Here is an 18,435-nt window from a genome sequence, read left to right on the forward strand (position 1 = left end):
AGATTTTGGATGGGAGAGAAGGTGGTGCCTAGGGTGAGACGGGGGCGCCATAGTGAGCTGCAGCAAGGCGCATGAACACCGGCAAGGCCGAGTCAGAGTCGGCGATGAAGCTGCTGGCTGTGTTGTCATAGTGATGTGACCAGAGGTGCAAAAAGAGATCAAGTTATCAAATCAAATAGTTTGACCATTGGCCAAATTACAATGAAAGTACCATTATTAGAACCACCAGCTGAAGAAGTCACGCCAAATTTTCGTACTCCAAGTTGGACATTGGTCGGTGCTATTCCAATTCAAGTAGCCTAATTTTTTTTAGTTTTTTTTAGTAAGTTTCATCCGAATAGAAACCGCTATTGTACGGTCTTGTTTTGGTTGGTTAGATCCTGCGTGATCTATTTTGGTTAGGCGTGATCCTGCATGATTAACAACATTGCCGGATTATTTTATTAGGAAAGTCCTAGTTATATGGTTGAGAGAGAGAGTCCTAGTTTTCCTTCTCTTTGTTTTGCACGTGAGTGTTTTGCACGTTAGGATAGAGTCCAGGTCGGTTTGTGAGCTCAGGGTCGCCTATAAATATGGCTGGCTTCGGCCATGTAACGCAGATTGGTTTTTCTTTAATCGTGAGTCAATAAAGTTACAGAAAACGTTCCATGTCGAGGGACACCAAATATCGTCTTCATTGCTGATCCGTGAGGATTTTGTTGCTGCTGTGCGTGGAGTCGATTCAATCTACTTGACGCAAGTTTTCGTTCTTACGGTCTTGCATCTTTGCTCGACCGGAATTTCTTGTTGCTGCTAGTATCGTGAAAGATCGGGCCGACGAACGACTCGCCATCTAGTCGAGTCTACATCAAGTGGTATTCAGAGCTAAGGTTGTTCACGGTACTGTGTTGATCAAGACGTCAACCTCGGTCAACAAGGGTGATGAGGTTGCTGCTGATTCTGAGGAAATAGTACGTCCAGTGTATGCGGATGATATTCCGCAAAATATTCGGGATGGTTTTGACCACACATGCAACTACATCAAGCAATGTCATGATGCGCTCGGCAGAAGAATAGATGTCTTCATCACTCGGTTTGATGGTTTGGCGGACATCATCAATATGCCGGCGACGAATTTTGCCCCACCACAGACTGCTCCGGCTGCTCCACTGCATTATGCACCACCAGCTCGCGAAGGACATGCCGGCGTGCATGATCGCCGTTTGGCGGCACACCCTCATGCTGGAGATGATGGTTTCAATGATGGCGTTGACCATGCGGGGTACGCGCCACGACCACGACACTATGAGCCTCTTCCCGAAACATCCGTTCGTGGTGGAGTGCATGACCGAGTTGGTCAAGCTGTGCGTGTGCCTTTGGATGATGGAATTGGGCGCATAAAAATTTCAATCCCTTCGTTCTCCGGCAAGTGCGAACCAGAAGGCTATTTGGAGTGGGAGATGCGTGTTGATCAAATTTTTTATGCCCATCATTATAGCGAGGAGAAGAAAGTTCAACTTGCTGGAATTGAATTCACCGGATACGTGCTAATTTGGTGGAATCAAATTTGTCGTTCAAGACATCGGCCGACGACTTGGCGAGGTATGAAAGAATTCATGAGGCGACGTTTTGTTCCTGAGCACTATAAAAGAGACATGTACAACAAGTTGCAGCGGCTCTCTCAAGGTAATATGAGTGTTGATGAATATTACAAGGAGATGGAATTGCTTATGATACGTACAGGGACAACGGAGGATCCGGAGGCGACTATGGCTCGTTTCTTTAACGGGCTAAATATCGAGGTGCAGGATCGTGTTGAGATGGTGGTCTACTACAACATACAAGATCTTGTGCACCAAGCTGTGCGTGCGGAACAACAGATTAAGCGACGCCAAGTCAACATTGTTCCCAGTACCACTTTGAACACATGGCGACGCTCGCAGTATAAGAGTGAGGATGTCGGTCCTAACTCCAGGGCAACATCATCAAATCGCTCTCATAGTTCCGTGCAAAAGGATGCTTCAAAATCAGGACTGTTGATGGTTGATTCTAGTGCACAGTCGACCGGACGCACTAGTGACATAGAGTGTTTCAAGTGTGGAGGAAGGGGACATATGAAGCGTGAATGTCCTAATGAGAAAAGAATGTTGCTCACGAGAGATGGCTATGCATCCGCTAGTGATGAAGAGGCAGTTTCTGACACTTCTGGTGAAAAATCTGAAGATGTTGAAAATGTGGTTGCGAGTTTCGAAGCTGCTGAATCATATCCGTATTTGATGGTGCAACGGGTGCAAGAAGATCGCATTGAGGATAAGGGGCAGCGATGGAATATTTTTCAAACTCAAAGCAAAATCGACAACACTAATTGTAAGTTGATCATAGATGGAGGAAGCTACACCAACGCGGTTAGCAAGGACTTGGTGGATGCTTTAGCTTTGCCTACCTGGAAGCACCCACAACCCCACTGCGTCGAATGGTTATATCAGTCGGGGAAACTGAAAGTTACTCACAAGGTGCGTCTCAATTTTTCGGTTGGTGACTATACTGATACAGTGATTTGTGATGTATTGCCGATGGATGCATGTCACTTATTGTTGGGGAGACCGTGGCAATATGACCGTCATGCCACACATGAGGGACGGTCCAATACATACTCTTTTTGGAAAGCCGGAAACGACATGTTCTGCGTTCTATGTTTATGGGAGAAATCATGGTGGACACAACTGCTTCACTGAAGAAGTCAATGAAATCTCCCGCAAAACCGAGGACGGTTTTGTTTCAAGGAGGAGGGGATGATGTGACCAGAGGTGCAAAAAGAGATCAAGTTATCAAATCAAATAGTTTGACCATTGGCCAAATTACAATGAAAGTACCATTATCAGAACCACCAGCTGAAGAAGTCACGCCAAATTTTCGTACTCCAAGTTGGACATTGGTCGGTGCTATTCCAATTCAAGTAGCCTAATTTTTTTAGTTTTTTTTAGTAAGTTTCATCCGAATAGAAACCGCTATTGTACGGTCTTGTTTTGGTTGGTTAGATCCTGCGTGATCTATTTTGGTTAGGCGTGATCCTGCATGATTAACAACGTTGCCGGATTATTTTATTAGGAAAGTCCTAGTTATATGGTTGAGAGAGAGAGTCCTAGTTTTCCTTCTCTTTGTTTTGCACGTGAGTGTTTTGCACGTTAGGATAGAGTCCAGGTCGGTTTGTGAGCTCAGGGTCGCCTATAAATATGGCTGGCTTCGGCCATGTAACGCAGATTGGTTTTTCTTTAATCGTGAGTCAATAAAGTTACAGAAAACGTTCCATGTCGAGGGACACCAAATATCGTCTTCGTTGCTGATCCGTGAGGATTTTGTTGCTGCTGTGCGTGGAGTCGATTCAATCTACTTGACGCAAGTTTTCGTTCTTACGGTCTTGCATCTTTGCTCGATCGGAATTTCTTGTTGCTGCTAGTATCGTGAAAGATCGGACCGACGAACGACTCGCCATCTAGTCGAGTCTACATCACATAGGCAGAGGCGAGTCCTAAACTTGATAGGTCCGGGTGAGGGTCTTTCTGTACTTCCCCCTATCGAATTCGACGGAGCCAGGCTAAAGACGGGGATGCCGCAGCCTGCCACGACGTTACCAGCGAGGTTTAGCGACAACTGGAGGCGAGGCATGAGATGATTCGATTGGCGGAGGGGTAGAAGACAATTTGAAGGATGCTTTGACCGTTCCACTAAAACTAAAAAAAAATAAGTTTTAACATGGTCTTTCTTACCTCTTTTTTTCACACAAGAGGTAAGAGTATATAATAGATCTGAGCCGTTGATCTTATTAGTTATGATCTGATTAACTCTTACCTTCTTATCGCACATGTAAAAAGAGAAGGTAAAAGGAATCATATTAAAATTTGTTAAAAAAACACTCGCCTGACGTATAGGTGGCTTGTTTTTCTTAATTATGTGAATTTGTCAAGGATGAAACTTGACAGACCATCAGTATATCAGCTGATGATTCACGCGGATTTGGACCTACCTACCAACTTCTTACTATAGAAAATGAGATGTGCACATGATTTGAACCCGTGGTTTTTCATCAAAATTGTGATGGACCCCTTTCATCCATTACTGAGATAGCCCGAGGAGTCCTAGTGCCCACAAGAAGCATCGAAAATTCACAGGGGCACGCACCTGTCAAGCCCTGTCCGAACGTTCGATTGCCTCGCGATTCGTGAAGTAGTTGGATCCCGCACGAGGGCATAATAAGTTTTAAGTGTCAGTCTATATGAACTTGCGATTTTCTCCCTCGCTCTTACCAAGTTTCATACATAAAAAATTAGCCACCTTTTGTCAGTTGTAGGCACAAAAATCTATTTTTATCAGTCTCTCGTACTAAGTTTCAAGAATTAAAACTTAATATTTATTTTTTAAATTCATCAACATATTCAAAATGAATCTTATTCGAAAGCCCTCATCACGAGAAGCACGAATTTGAAAACAAAACTTAATTTGGAATTTTTGTTCAAAAGGTATAAAAGTTTGAAAATTGGAAACCAAAAATAAAAGCATGTGCAAGAGACGGACAGGTGACACGGGAAGCTGCTGTCTTGGGAAGCTGCTGTTTTTGCCTTGGAAAGCTGCTGTCCTTTAGATGCAGGCTGGGCGGTGAATGGAAGGCCGCGAGGCACACGGTGATATGTCGTTTGTATGTCATCTGATCTTTGTCCGCAAAAAACTCAGTGCCACGAGACATGCGTGCCACATATTCTCATCCCAAAAAACATTACCGGTGGAAAAAGACCCTTAAGACTCGAACATCGATTTAAGATCTTGAAAAACATAGCTCGTTTTTTCTATTAACAAAGGCTGAATTAGATCACAAGAAGGCGTCTCAAATTGTCAACACCATTGGAATTGCAGCTCAAAGAAAAAAAAACACCACTGGAATTGCAGCACCTAATTATTTTCCATCCTAAGAGCATCTCTAGAGACCCCGTATAATGCCCGACCCGTAAAATAACCATCAAAATATGGATCCGCATGAAAAATATTGTCCAATCAGACACTATAAACGCGTCGGACCCGTAAATTTTTTTTGAGAGGCGCGGTAAAATCCCATCTCAACCCGCGAAAACGCAGGTTTCCCCCTCGACCCGACAGTGCCCTGTATCCTAGAAAAGTGGTTGGCGGGAGGGACGTTTTAGCCCGCGCCCATTCCCCACCCCCTTCCACAGTCGGCCGCCATTGGTTCCACCCGTCCGTCGCCGGCGATTCCGGCCATATATGCGGACGGAATCACGCCGCTGGGGCGCCCCTCACCCTGTTCCACCTAGCCACTTCACCGGCTCCCCGGATCCGCCGAGCCGAGCTGCCCCTAGTTGCCCCCCCGGGGGATCGACCGCCGCAGAGCCACCGCCTCGAGCCGCCGGTGAGTACTTGTGCTTGTGCTTTGGGATGCGATATGCATAGTTGGTCCATGCAGCGTTCGTATTTGTGAATTTAGATGGAATTGAGCCCTCGTGAGAGGTTTTTGCTCGAGGATTCGTCCGATTCGGATGACTCGGATGTTGAGACATTGCTTGAGAACCATCGGCAGCAGATGTTGGTGATGGCCCTCATCGTGAAGGAGCACGAAGATGAGAACCGAAAGAGATGGCGAGGATCGACCGTCAGCCGTCTTTGCATTCCTTGAAATTGCCATCTCGGGAACGAGATGTTGATGCAAGACTACTTCGCGGACAATCCAGCATATCCGCCGCACCCGTAGAAGGTACCGAATGCATTGATCCCTCTTTGTAAAAATAGTGCAAGCTCGCGAGGCCAATAGTCGGTATTTTACACAAAGAAGAAATGTCGCGGGCTTGAAGAGATTTAGTGCATATCAAAAAATCTCGGCAGCTATGCGGGTAATTGCATACAACATTCCGGCTGACTATGCCGATGAGTACCTTCGCATTGGTGAAGATACTGTAATTAAGTCAGTGCGTAGGTTTGCCAAAGTGATCATCCGTGTCTTTGGTCCTGAATATCTTCGGGCACCCAACGAGGAAGACACAAAAAAGTTGATGGCATTAAGTGAGAGAAGAGGTTGGCCTGGCATGCTAGGAAGCATTGATTGTATGCATTGGACTTGGAAAAACTACCCGAAGGCATGGCATGGAATGTATTGTGGCAAGTCTCGTGATGCAATAATTGTGCTAGAGGCCGTAGCATCAGAGGATTTATGGATTTGGCATTGCTTTTTTGGTATGCCGTGTACTCTCAATGATATGAATGTGTTGCAACGATCTCCTTTGTTTGCTAGGCTTGCTAGTGGTGATGTTCCTGCTTGTAACTACACTATCAATGAGCATGAGTACACAAAGGGATACTATCTTGCAGATGGTACCTACCCTTCTTGGTGCACATTTGTCAAGAGTATCAAAGACCCCAAAACTAAGAAATAAAATGAATTTGCAAGGGTACAAGAGGCAGCCCGAAAAGATATTGAAAGAGCTTTTAGGGTTTTGCAATCTAGGTTTGCCATTGTTCGTGGTCCTGCTCGTTTTTGGGACAAACAATCCTTAAAAAACATCATGACATGCTATGTTATTCTTCACAATATGATTCTCAAAGATGAGAGAGGCATGAACTTGAAGTTCTTCTATGACAATGTGGGTAGTCGTGTCAAACCAGCTAGAGATCCTAACCGCATTAGAGCATTTCTTCAGATCTACCGGGAGATTGGAAATGCAAACACCCACTTTCAGCTTCAGGAGGATCTCATTGAGCACCATTGGCAAAGGGCTGAGCAGTAACACATTCCATTTTTGCATTTATTTCATTTAATTCATGCGTGATTTGTATTCGGGACAAGTTTTGTATTGAATTATTTAGTTTGCTTTGGTGATTTCAATAATTATTGTAATTTGGATGATTGTTGTACTGTAATATTGATATTTTATCTTCTATTGAATTAATAATTTTGAATATGTGGCATACATGTCAACTTTATATAAAACCCATCTGATTTGCGGGCCGGCGCGGGCACTGGCTGAGTAGACCCCGCATAGCGAAATTGTAAAACAGAATATCCTTTTTTCCGCGAATTGTAAACGAGTTTTGCGGGTCGGCGATATATGGAGTCTGCTAGAGATGCTCCAAGATCCACACATATTTTGAGATTTAGTTTGACCATCAATTAGACCTACAAAATTATACTACACCATAAAATAGTATAGTACTGAATACTCTTTTGAATGCAGACCGATGACGTGTTTTTGTTCCAACATACAACTCGGTTTTTTGGGGAATCAAAATTGGACTACAAATATGTGTGGGTCACATAAACGTGAAATGATGGTCAGTAACAACAGAAACAAAATTCATCTAAAAAACCAGAAGAAGAAAAAATGCGAAAAAAGAAACATAAAAGGGATCGTCCTCCCCGACGCTTTCAGCAGTTTCTGATTTGCTCAACCAAGAAAGTAATAAAAAAGTTAACGAAACTAAAAAAAATGTTGTATATTATATATTGCCAAGCGCATTTGTCATGCGCTCCATCTGGTCTTGATGGCCGTGCTGCTGATGATCAGCCTCGCACTTGGATGTCGATTGACAACGTTTGGTTTGCTAAGTGCGCATACCGCGCACGTGGCCACCGGCGCACGGGTCTCATCGACCTCGTGCTCGGGGTGTGCTTCCATTTGGCACGCCCTGCTTGCTCTCTGACCATATTTAAGGAGGAGAGTGTGTGATCGGATTTCCGATACGGGACTAAATGAACGAATGAACCACGCATGGACGAATGACAGTCACCTCGCTCTGAATTTCGACGCCGAAGTGTATAGCTGGGCTCCATTTCGGAAAGCTGGGCCGTGCCCTGTTCTGGATCTATTTTCTTTTCTTTGCGAGAGGGCTCCGCCCTGAATCTTGACTAAAGTACCAAAAGATGCTCGCTCTACTCTAGAGTGGTATTTTTTTTTGAAAACAAGTCTAGAGTAGTATTTTGGTTACTGTCAAAAGAAAGGTAGTACTGTAGTTAAAAAATGATAGTGGCAGCAAAAAAAAATGACAGTGATGAATTTTCTTTTTGAGATGATAATGGTGAATAGGCATATAAGGGCATGTACAATGCATAGCCTCAAGATGATGCCTCGTATGCCATGTATGATCGGATATGACGTAAAGTAGGTTCGAATAGGGAAGCGGGATCCTCTCCAGGAGGCGGGTACTTGAAAAGAAAAAATATGGTCCGGTGACAAAAGCTGAAAAGGTTGGAGTGAAAAGTAGAAATGCATGTGTACTAGAGTCTTTATTTTCTATTTCTTAATGAGGCCCATTAATGATAGTTTGTATTGGAGAGAAAATTTAATGTAGATGCCTCAAATTACTTTTTGTCATGAGGCATATGCATCCATATGCCAACATTGTACATGCCCTAAGCTAAGCAGGAGTCACAACAGTATTATTACCACCAAAGGCATAGGGATTCTGGGACATAGGCATGCCAGAATCATGATTGGTTGGTCTACAATACTTGCAAAATTAACCTCATCCATGAATCATGCTTTTTTTTTGCGAGTGCTCCATAAATCATGCTAGCTGACATAGAAGTAGGGAAATTAACAGGTTTTCTTGAATACGGACGAGTGTGCGTACTATATTATAAAGAAAGAAGTGAGGTAAAGAGCCCCTCCACAATATTATTACATGCTTTTACATGAACAACATTATCCACCTACAAATTGAAAGGTCAAACCCTACAAAGTGGACAAAATCTTTGACTTGCACACACGATGAAATCTGGCTTGCTTGCTTGCTGTTTTGCCACAAGTCATCTTGGTCTGGGACTCTAAACCGTGACGGATACATAAAGTTCAGATGGCCAAAGGCAAAACTCACAAGAAAATATCTGGACTTAAGGCCTATTTTGGAAATTAAGATCTTTCCTAGTTCCAGGATGTCTCACGGTACCTTAACTGTTTCCAAATTATTGCGAAGTTTTCCGTATTCTGAACTAGGTCTGAATCTCACCTTGATGTAATCTTCTTCTTCTTTTTGGTTGTTTCAGCTTAATTATGGCCTTTTTCTTGCAACTTGCACACCTTTGGTGATATTAGATTCTTAATAACTATGCAATCATAGAAGACTGCGTGCATCAATCGATGTTAAGTTCGGGGGTGCTATCAGTTTAAAATAGAGTGAAAAATTCAAAACCTTGGTAGCCCCGGAGTATATTAAAAAAAGAGATAATATCACCGCGAGTCATAGAACTTACGCTCAATGTTCAGTTTAGTGCTAAATTTTTTAAAATACGGATTTATGGTCATTCAACTTGCGTTCTAGTGCAAATACGGTCACTTCGCTCGTATTCAGATGAATCCCGCACTTCTGTGGCATGCCAGCATGGCTACGACTCATTGTCAGTGACCCGAACAGATCGGGCAGCGTGTTTTTTTTTGCATAAGCACTACTCATTCTATATTTAATTAAGCAAAAGCTGATCAATAACATGTGTGGGTTCCACTTGTCAGGCATAAGGCGGCAGGAGAAATGAGAATAAAAAAAGTGCACAAGGATTCAAACTCCTAACATCATATACACGCATGCGCTAGCCAACCACTGCACCAACTACAGATTCATGCCTATAGAGAGATACACTTGATTATATATTTGATGTAGGTTTTTTCCATATTCCTTTTTTCCCGGGTTCGGCATAAAACCATTTTTTGAAAAATTTCGCCTTTTATCGCCAAATTTTTTCAAATGAATTTCTAAATAAAAGATCGCGTCAAAATGTATAATGTTCAACCCATAATGTATGAAACTTTTCCACGAGCAAGATTTTCTTAATTCCCTTTTTCTTCTCGAAGGGACCGGAAAATTCGGGTTTCAAAATATCTCGGCAATTCCAGTTTTTTCGTTCAAAATTTTGAAACGAATTTTGAATTCAAATATTTTTAATGTCTAAATATATTTATTTTAACAAACAATTTAAGTAAGTGCTTCCCATTACAGTGCTCCGCTCGACTACTCTCTTATAGAAGATTGCAAGTTCAATTCATTGTTGCAGCACCAAGACCATTTTTTCTAAATGAGCATGAACAACTTACAAACATATAGTATTTCACAATACAAGAATAGAACCATAGACCCTACCACTAAGCTAACTGCGTCGTTCTGATATTGTATGCAGACGAAAGATATTATCTTTGACATGGTTTCTATCGTTTGAGTTCAAAAAAATTGGGCGATCACAAATTTTCAGGGGACCACCAAAATTGTAGGTGACCGACTGGTTATCAGAAATTTGGTCCGGCAAAAAAAACTGAATACAAGTAGTTGTCGTGGCCAAAATATAAAATTCAGTATTTTTAGGGTAAAATTCAGTGTTTCTCTTTAGAGAGATAGTACTTGGTGTAGTGGTTAGCACCTGCCATTCCATTCCTGAGGTTGAAAGGTCGAATCTATTTGCATCTTTTTTTTCTGCAAAATTATCTATACGCCCGATGGTTAATCCACTGACAGGTAGGAACTGCCTAGATTAGGCTAACCCGTTGTTAGTATCTCACTGACTAGTGTCCTACCCCTAAATTACCCTGGTAGACATGTGGGCCTGGACAAACTTCAGCGTAAATAAATAAACAAATTTTAGTTGCATATTTCAGCGTCAACTTGCACTGATGGGATGGGTGTACGTTTGAGTGTTCAAACCCCACCTGCCTAAGCCCTTTTTTGGTTACATTTGATATCTTTTGTGCATAGTTAAATAAATTGTGAGCGTGTTTTCTGCAAAAAAAGTGTGCAAGGGTCGCCCAACGTCTTGTGCACTCCCAACCACTGACAAGCCATATGCCTGGGTATAAGAGGAAGCATCATATTTGCACGAGAATGCAAGTTGGATAACCACAAATTCGTATTTTCGAAGTTTTAGCATCAAAAAAGCACCAAACTGAATATCAAGTGTAAGTTTTATGACTACCGATGATATTACCTTTTTAAGAAAAAGTAGGCATGAAGCGTCAACGTTATTAGGCTGCTCGTAATGGGAGTATCATAGGTAGTATCATGCATGTCAACTAAACAATTTTGATGAGATGACATTGAATTAAATGAAGAAAGAGATGATTGAGTATCACATTATGATACCGTATCATAATAAATGATATGCTACCATGTGTCATTCATTACAATTAATAAGATCATCTATAATACTAAGCTATAATACTATGCTACGGAGATAGTATCATACACTATCATATGCATGATAATTCCCATTACCAACCTTACTACGCCATATGCCTATCTTGGACTAATCATAGGAGCACAATGACCCTTAAAAGTTGTTAACGCCTATAACCTGCACTTTGGCACGTAGAATCATGATGATTCGGCCTAACATGCTTAGCAAATTAACCTCGGCCGTGAATCATGGCCAGTGATATAGAACTCTTAGTCTTTTTTGATAACTATATATAGAACTACTAGTCAACTAGGCAAATTAATTGGCAGGTCAAATCTACGGCAGGACTAATCTTTGGCTTGTGTGTAGAATGCATAGTCCGACCACTCGGTTCGATCTGGTCGCTCCGTCCTGAATCCGACGGTAGTCAGTGAGTGAGTTGGCATCAGTCAACCAGTATACCTCAGTTTCCCTCTCCCACTCTCCCTCGCTGCCGGCGCCCGATGCGCCACCTCGCCGCGGCGGGGAACCCACCCCGGCGCCTTCCTCGCCGCCGGCATGGCGTCCGAGGCGCTCGTCGTTCTCGCGCGTGTCCGCAGTGGCGGGACAACGCAAGCCTCTCCCCGCTCGCGACGCTGCTGGGCCTGCTGTTCCGCGAGGGCAACGTCCAGGCCGCGTGGAAGGTGTTCGTGGAAATGACCGCGATGGGGCCACGGTCGAGCCTCGCCGTCTTCAACGTCATGATCCTAGGCTTATGACACAAGGGGTTCGTCCCTGTAGCTGCGGGATTGCCAGGTGTCATGTGCAGGCTCCATGTTATCCCTGATGCGTGCAGCTATGACATCCTGATCAAGAATTACTGCATGTTTAGGCGGGCAGGGGATGCTTTCCAGCTGTTTGACAAAATACACAAACCAGGGTGCGAGGCCACTGTTGTGACGTATAACATTTTGTTGAATGTATTATGCCGTGATGGGAAAATGGTGGAGGCAAGGAGGCTGTTCGATGAGATGGTGACGGTGGGGATCGAAGCAGGTTCTTTTGTCGACAACCACCAGCAAGCAATTATACTGTCCTGATTGTGGTAGTCCATCCACAAAGTCCATGGTAATCAGATCCCAGGACTCCTTTGGTATAGGCAATGGCATAAGCAGGCCTGGCGACGTTGTGCGATCTGGCTTGGCTTGTTGGCAGACCGTGCAGCATCGAACGTACTGCTGAATGTGTGCTTTCATTTTCGGCCAAGCAAACAGCCTGTGAACTCTGCGGTATGTCACTGGGAATCCGGAGTGACCTCCCATGGGGCTGTCGTGGAAAGCTGCGATGATGTGCTGTTGCATAGCCGTGGTCCCTCCGAGCCAGATGCGGCCTCGGAATCGTAGGAGACCATTCTGGAGTTGGAATCGCCCCTTGGGATCGTCCCGTATGGCTAGCTGCTCAAGAAGTCGTTGTGCCTGCGGGTTGGTGTTGTAACTGTTGATGATATCTTCGAGCCACGCGGGTTGACAAACGCTGAGGGTGTGCAGCACCTCGTCCGTGTTCGCCCGAGACAGAGCGTTAGCAGCAGTGTTCTCTGTCCCTTTTTTGTACTTGATGCTGTACCGGAGTCCCAGGAGCTTGGTGAAAGCTCGCTGTTGCCATGGTGTTGAAAGTCGCTGCTCTGTAAGGTGTGTCAAACTGCGCTGATCAGTGAGAATAGTGAATTCCGCGTGTTGCAGGTAGGGGCGCCATCGATCTACGGCCACGATGACTGCCAGATACTCCTTCTCATATGTTGAGAGGCCTTGGTAACGGGGGCTCAGGGCCTTGCTCATATACGCAATGGGGTGCCCCTCTTGCTGAAGAATTGCGCCTATTCCCTTGTCACTGGCGTCAGTTTCAATTATGAACGGCTTGGCGAAGTTGGGCAGAGCAAGAACTGGGGCTTCAATCAGGTGCTGTTTGAGGAGCTGGAAGGCTGTGTTGGTAGCAGGTGTCCAAACAAACGGCGCGCCTTTCTTCAGCAGATTGAACAGAGGCCGCGCAATGATGCCAAAGTTTCTGACGAAGCGTCTGTAATACCCTGCCAGCCCCAAAAAACTGCGTACTGTCTTGACGTCAGATGGTGTTGACCAGTTGGCCACCACACGTATCTTGGCTGGTTCCGTAGACACCCCCTGACTGCTGATTACATGGCCCAAGTAAGATAGTTTGTGCTGACCGAACTCGCACTTGGACATCTTCACGCGCCATTGATCGCGGCGCAACAGCTGCAGCACCTGACGGAGATGGTTGATGTGGTCTCGCAGTGTCTTGCTGAAAACTAAGATGTCGTCGAAGAAAAGGAGCACGCACTTGCGATCAACAGGCTTCAGAGTGGTCGTCAGGGCACCGTTGAACGTGGCTGGTCCGCCTGCTAATCCAAATGACACCACCAGGAACTCATAGTGGCCTGAATGCGTCTGGAAGGCCGTCTTGTACTCTTCACCTTCTGCGAGACGAATCTGATGGTAGCCAGATCGGAGGTCGAGCTTGGAGAACCAAGCTGCCCCGTGTAACTCGTCGAGCAGTTCTTCAATGATTGGCACTGGGTACTTGGCGATGTAGGTGATGGCATTCAGATGTCTGTAGTCGATGCAAAGTCGCCAAGTCCCATCTTTCTTCTTGACTAAAATGGCTGGCGAACAGAAGGGGCTGCTGCTTTTCTGGATAATCCCTTTGCGAAGCAGTTCTTCCACTTGTGCATCTATCTCTTTCTTGTGTTCGGGTTTGTGCCTGTATGGTCGGATGTTGACAGGTTGAGCTCCTGGAATGAGAGGAATCTTGTGGTCACAGTCACGGCGAGGTGGTAAGCCATCTGGTTCCTTGAACACATCCTCAAATTCCTCCAGGACAGCTTGGATGTCCGGTGGGACTGGTGTGTCACTGCTGTCCTCCCCCGCTGTCGCGTAGATCAGCGCCATATGGGTGATGGCGCCTGTATTGCAGAGTTGCTGAAGCTGTAGCGCGTTGATGACGACGCACGTAGAAGATGTGGCTTCGTGCCCGCGGAGACGGATTGGCCCCACCGGCGAGGGAATTTCGATGAGCTTGGCGCGCCAGTCCACGGTCATGGGGCTGTGCTCCTCGAGCCAGTCCATGCCCAAGATCGCGTCGTAGGTGCCCAGCGCCAGCACTTTCATGTCCGTCGTGAACTGTTGGCCTTGCGAGCACCATTGGCATTGTGGTACGCTGGCTGAGCAGGTGAGGGTTCCTCCGTCCGCCACTCGCACTTGATACGCTCGCGGAAGAGGTTGGACGCCCTGGATGGACGCGGCGAGCTGCTCATTGATGAATGAAGTGGTGCTGCCGGAGTCCACGAGCATCAGAACTTCACGTCCTTGAATCCATGCGCGAAGCTGAAATGCCTTGGGTGATACGCCTCTCGTCAGAGCGGTCTTGGATATGGCCATCACTACCGCGTCCTGGACAGCCTCTGGTTGAATTGGTTCAGTGGTGGAGTCGACGCCGAAGAGCTCCAGCAGCTCCTCGACGATGTGGAGTTGGACCGACGTTGGGCACACATGGTCGGGGCCCCAGCGCTCGCCGCACTTGAAGCAGAGGCTGCGCGCCCTGCGGTAGTCGCGTAGGGCCTTGATCTTGGAAGCTTCTGCTCGTGCGGCGTCCGTGCCGCGTCGATCCGCGGCTGATGCTGGCGGTGTCGCGCGTGCTGGCGGCGGAGGTAGGGGTAGCGGCACGCTTAGCCGCTGTGACGTGTCGGGCGGACGCGCTGGAGTAGGGCGCTGCGCCTCGGCGTGAGCGTTGTCTGCCACCTCTTCTTGTAGCAGCGCCAGAGCACACGCCGTGTCCAAGTCCGGTGGTCGCTGGACCATGACCACCGCTCGAATATCCGCCCGCAGTCCTTCCACAAACCGAGTGAGGAAATAAAATGGGTGAATTGAATCTGAGTAAGAACTGAGATGATTAATGATTAATTCAAAGCGTTCAATAAAATCCGCTACTGTAGATGTCTGTTTAACAGTGTAAAACTGACGGATCAGCAGCTGGTGGCGATCGCGACCGAATCGGGTGGTTAACAGGGCAGTAAAGGACTCCCAATCGAAACTATTGAGTTTCTTTTGGATCGATTGCAACCAAATGGCCGCAGTCCCAGAGAAATTGAGGGCGGCCATGGGAACCCAGAAAGTTTTGTGGATGCCAAACATGGAAAAATATTGCTCGCACATCGTCTTCCACATGTTCGGGTTCTCGCCCGCGAATTGCGGAAATGAGATGGAAGGATGGGCTTGTCCCAAGCCAGCGAGCATTTGACTAGCATGTGTGAAAGGGGAAGACAGGAATTCGATCTAACCGTTGGCCGGGAGTGGCGGCGGCGTCTGGAACGACACCGCCGGCCCCCCGTTGCAGATGGAACTCGCCGTGGTCCTTAGACCCTTGAGGGGCGTCCTCATCGCCTCCCGCCAGGCCCAACTTGTCGGTGGGCAGCTCGGGCGGTGGCGCCGTAGATCAAAGCGGCGGTGCGCCCCCGTTGGTGTCGATGATGGGGTTTGGCCGCGCTTGCTGCAGAGCAGTGACCGCGTCGCCCAGATCGGAGACGCGGCGCTCCAGGTCTGGCCTCCAGGCGACCAAATCGTCGAGGCGCGAGGTGACCGCGGTGAGGGCCGCGGTGTTGGCCTCCATCGTCACCGTGAGCTTGTCGAGGTAGGCCTTCGCTGCTGGATCCATGGCTTCGATGGTGAGGCGGCCGTGGCGAGTCCCTCTTGTCTCGATGAGGTGAGCCAGATCGGTGGAAGAGTGGTGGATTTCTGGCGTCTGATACCAGATGTTAGGGACAGAGTAGGGGTAGGGATCGATCTATTATCTCACGGTGGCAATCAGTCTGATACAAGTGGGATTACAAGAATCGATCGATCGAAAGAGGAACTAGGGTTCGTACTGCCGCCGCCGTTCGGTGATCCACTGGATGAGGCAGGAGGTGCTGTCGATGTCCTTAAGTAGTAGTCGTCGCTGGGCCGGGTCCGTTGTGCCACTCTGGGCCGCAGAAGCGAGTGTTGGCGCGTCGTGTGCGGTTGGGTCGCACCATCCTCTCCTGTGCAGGTGGGGCCGGGTCGCCAGGGGTGCTAACAGTTAGTATGGACGATTGGATGATGCCCGGCAGCTTGTGTGTGGTGCAGTTGAGCAGGGTGTTCCAGTGAGTGTTGCAGGCTTTAATGCTTTGATTGCTGCATATAGCAAGGTGAGATTTGAAGAAGAAGCTCTTGAGTTGTATTGACTTATGAAAGAGATAGGCCTTTCACCCTTATCATCCACTTTGAATTACTTGATCCTGGGTCCATGCAATCAAGGAAGACTAGATGATGCACAACTGTTGCTAGACCATATGATTAGTAAGGGATATTCTGTTGGTACCTCATTTACCGTTTACATGGATTCATGCTTCAGGTCTGGTAATGTAAAAGGTGCCTTGAAATGCTGGGATGATATGGTGAAAGTTGGTGTGCAGCCAGGTTTTATCGCCTTCTCTGCATATACCAGTGGACTTTGCAGATCAGATCATGTAAACGAGGCATATCGGGCATTTGTAGAGATGAGTAGATGACAAGAAGAGGTTTTGTTCGAACAATATTACTTACAACTCTCTCATATCTGCCTTTTGTAGGCTCGGACATGTGGCTGACTGAAACTAGAGCAGAAGATGAGGCAGAGTGGTCTTGTTCCTAATGTTTTCACAAGCAACATTCTGATTGATGGTTTTTGCATAGAAAGGAAGGTTGGATATGGTGAATAACCATTTCTTGGACATGCGTAGTAGTGGCTTAACTCCTGATGTAGTGACGTACAATACAATTGTTATTGGATATTGCCGGGCCCAGGCTAAGAACGGTGCCATGATTTTCATGAACAAGATGCCTGCAGATGGCTGTGATCCAGATATTTTAACATATAATATTTGGATCCGTAGCCTTTGCAACAACCATTCGATGAATCGAGCAATGAGAGTGTTGGATGAACTTGTTGCTGTTGGTTGTTCACCTAATTAAGTTACATATAACACACTGATGGACGGCATTTGCAGTGATGGCCTTGATCGAGCTATGATTCTCACTGATAAACTGATTAAGATGGCTTTTCAGCCCAACACCATCACAGTTAATGTTTTCTTTTCTCATTTCTGTAAGCAAGGTCTTGGAAGGTGGGTCCTTGTGTGGGCTGAGAAGCTCGGGGAAGATTGTGTTGCTCTTGATGACGCTACACTGAATATACTTGACTGGGCGTACAAGGAGATGGAGTATAACCCCCAGGATAGCATTGCTGATATTGGCAAGTGTATGTTTCTCGAGTTCTTAATGCTCATAACGTACACCACTATGAGCAATAGTAGGTCCCCAAAGTTTACACATGTGCCTACCGAGACATTGGTTGATCCTGCCGGTAGCAGCACAATCAAAGTTTTGGATACTGGATAGTAACTGAATTTCATACCCATGTGAGCTACTTGAAACATGAGCTACACAATCAAAGTTTTCGGTGTCCACAAGGGACGTCGGCACGGGGATAACACAGCGGTCGCCAGCCTGAAGCGGTTGAGGAGCAGCACCTTGTCAGTGCCGCCACGCCGTTCCTCAACTTAGTCTGCTCAGTGCTGGTCTCCCCTGAGCTGCAGCTCAGCATCCGCCGGGAGATTGACACACTCGGGCTGCAGTTGGGGCACATGAGCATTGAATCCTCCAACAGGGATGATCTCGTCCACGCCTCACCGGGGAAGAGCACCAATGCCAGTAAAGACGAAGCTCAGAAGAGGAGTTCAAAGCATGACCGGTGGCATGGACAGTGTCAACTTGTATCAAGGCATGAAAGAATTTTCTCTTCTTATTTTTTTGAACATACCCTTCTTGTTCTTTTTTCTGTATATCTGTTCTTCGAAAAATTGCATTTTAATATTACCTGTTCATGATGCAAAGACATTTCCCTCTAAATATGTTTAGAAAACTCTTATCCGCGCTTCTGCCTTCATTGTTCATTGTAGTATGTATCTTTTTGCAGAATGTAATTGTGCAAAGTTCATGTCAGGTGCAGGTTGACCAAATAAAGGCCCAGGCGAAGATTAGTCTGACAAAGACGCCATCTAATCTACCCTGAGTCACAAGGTGGAGGGCAAGCAGGCGAGGAGGAACCGGTGGGCATGCTCGGTTGGCGCGCAGCAGGCAGAGCAGCTTGGAGACTGGATGTGTGCTGTCCTGCTGTCCCGCTTCCGGTGCTGCAGCCGGTTTCACTGATGGAAAAGGAAAATAAGTTCAGACCGTCTATGAGATGTATCCTGCCTG

At 46.4% G+C, this 18,435-nt stretch overlaps 1 pseudogene; it reads left to right on the plus strand.

Moving 5' to 3' along the window:
* The first annotated feature begins 15,833 nt into the window (after positions 1-15,833).
* Positions 15,834-18,433, plus strand: LOC147967891 (uncharacterized; annotated as a pseudogene).
* Positions 18,434-18,435: the final 2 nt, after the last annotated feature.

The sequence above is a fragment of the Triticum urartu genome, chromosome 5A (assembly GCF_056163025.1).
Source record: "Triticum urartu cultivar PI428250 chromosome 5A, HENAU_Tu73, whole genome shotgun sequence".
NCBI classification, from domain to species: Eukaryota; Viridiplantae; Streptophyta; class Magnoliopsida; order Poales; family Poaceae; genus Triticum; species Triticum urartu.